The sequence below is a fragment of the Nansenia antarctica genome, assembly GCF_963989245.1.
Source record: "Nansenia antarctica genome assembly, chromosome: 16".
Taxonomy (NCBI): domain Eukaryota; kingdom Metazoa; phylum Chordata; class Actinopteri; order Argentiniformes; family Microstomatidae; genus Nansenia; species Nansenia antarctica.
Genome location: NC_137686.1, coordinates 6,488,197 through 6,490,696, shown reverse-complemented (window position 1 = coordinate 6,490,696; position 2,500 = coordinate 6,488,197).

The following is a 2,500-nucleotide window of genomic DNA, read 5'->3' as shown; positions in this document are numbered from 1 at the left end:
ATCTCTCTCACCACTACGCGCTCATAAAGCATATTAGAACTAACGTGTGACGAAAGCCATAATCCCCTGGACAGAGAGCAGGGATATGGCAGCACACAGGGGAGGTCACACAGAGGCAGAGAGCAGGGATATGGCAGCACCCACGGGAGGTCACACAGAGGCAGAGAGCAGGGATATGGCAGCACACAGGGGAGGTCACACAGGGGCAGAGAGCAGGGATATGGCAGCACACAGGGGAGGTCACACAGAGGCAGAGAGCAGGGATATGGCAGCACCCACGGGAGGTCACACAGGGGCAGAGAGCAGGGATATGGCAGCACACAGGGGAGGTCACACAGAGGCAGAGAGCAGGGATATGGCAGCACACAGGGGAGGTCACACAGAGGCAGAGAGCAGGGATATGGCAGCACACAGGGGAGGTCACACAGAGGCAGAGAGCAGGGATATGGCAGCACACAGGGGAGGTCACACAGGGACAGAGAGCAGGGATATGGCAGCACACAGGGGAGGTCACACAGAGGCAGAGAGCAGGGATATGGCAGCACACAGGGGAGGTCACACAGGGACAGAGAGCAGGGATATGGCAGCACCCACGGGAGGTCACACAGAGGCAGAGAGCAGGGATATGGCAGCACCCACGGGAGGTCACACAGAGACAGAGAGCAGGGATATGGCAGCACACAGGGGAGGTCACACAGAGGCAGAGAGCAGGGATATGGCAGCACACAGGGGAGGTCACACAGAGGCAGAGAGCAGGGATATGGCAGCACACAGGGGAGGTCACACAGAGGCAGAGAGCAGGGATATGGCAGCACACAGGGGAGGTCACACAGAGGCAGAGAGCAGGGATATGGCAGCACACAGGGGAGGTCACACAGAGGCAGAGAGCAGGGATATGGCAGCACACAGGGGAGGTCACACAGAGGCAGAGAGCAGGGATATGGCAGCACCCACAGGAGGTCACACAGGGACAGAGAGCAGGGATATGGCAGCACACAGGGGAGGTCACACAGAGGCAGAGAGCAGGGATATGGCAGCACACAGGGGAGGTCACACAGAGGCAGAGAGCAGGGATATGGCAGCACACAGGGGAGGTCACACAGAGGCAGAGAGCAGGGATATGGCAGCACCCACGGGAGGTGACACAGGGACAGAGAGCAGGGATATGGCAGCACACAGGGGAGGTCACACAGAGGCAGAGAGCAGGGATATGGCAGCACACAGGGGAGGTCACACAGAGGCAGAGAGCAGGGATATGGCAGCACCCAGGGGAGGTGACACAGGGACAGAGAGCAGGGATATGGCAGCACCCACGGGAGGTCACACAGGGGCAGAGAGCAGGGATATGGCAGCACACAGGGGAGGTCACACAGAGGCAGAGAGCAGGGATATGGCAGCACCCACGGGAGGTGACACAGGGACAGAGAGCAGGGATATGGCAGCACACAGGGGAGGTCACACAGAGACAGAGAGCAGGGATATGGCAGCACCCACGGGAGGTGACACAGAGGCAGAGAGCAGGGATATGGCAGCACCCACAGGAGGTCACACAGAGGCCTGCCGCCAGGGAACAACAAGAACACAAAATGCCTTCTGTTTCCTCCTCTCATGTATGCATCATCACATCCGTCTGTAAGCAGGGGGGGGGTGGAGGCAGAGGGGGGGTGGAGGCAGAGGGGGGGTGGAGGCAGAGGGGGGGGGAGGCAGAGGGGGGGTGGAGGCAGAGGGGGGGTGGAGGCAGAGGGGGGGGGGGTGGAGGCAGAGGGGGGTGGAGGCAGAGGGGGGTGGAGGCAGAGGGGGGGTGGAGGCAGAGGGGGGGGGAGGCAGAGGGGGGGGGAGGCAGAGGGGGGGTGGAGGCAGAGGGGGGTGGAGGCAGAGGGGGGGTGGAGGCAGAGGGGGGGTGGAGGCAGAAGGGGGGTGGAGGCAGAGGGGGGGGGGGGTGGCAGAGGGGGGGTGGAGGCAGAGGGGGGGTGGAGGCAGAGGGGGGGTGGAGGCAGAGGGGGGGTGAAAGCAGAGGGGGGGTGGAGGCAGAGGGGGGGGGTGGAGGCAGAGGGGGGTGGAGGCAGAGGGGGGGTGGAGGCAGAGGGGGGGTGGAGGCAGAGGGGGGTGGAGGCAGAGGGGGGGTGGAGGCAGAGGGGGGGTGGAGGCAGAAGGGGGGTGGAGGCAGAGGGGGGGGGGGTGGCAGAGGGGGGGTGGAGGCAGAGGGGGGGTGGAGGCAGAGGGGGGGTGGAGGCAGAGGGGGGGTGAAAGCAGAGGGGGGGTGGAGGCAGAGGGGGGGGTGGAGGCAGAGGGGGGTGGAGGCAGAGGGGGGGTGGAGGCAGAGGGGGGGTGAAAGCAGAGGGGGGGTGGAGGCAGAGGGGGGGTGGAGGCAGAGGGGGGGTGGAGGCAGAGGGGGGGTGGAGGCAGAGGGGGGGGGAGGCAGAGGGGGGGTGGAGGCAGGGGGGGGGTGGAGGCAGAGGGGGGTGGAGGCAGAGGGGGGGTGGAGGCAGAGGGGGGTGGA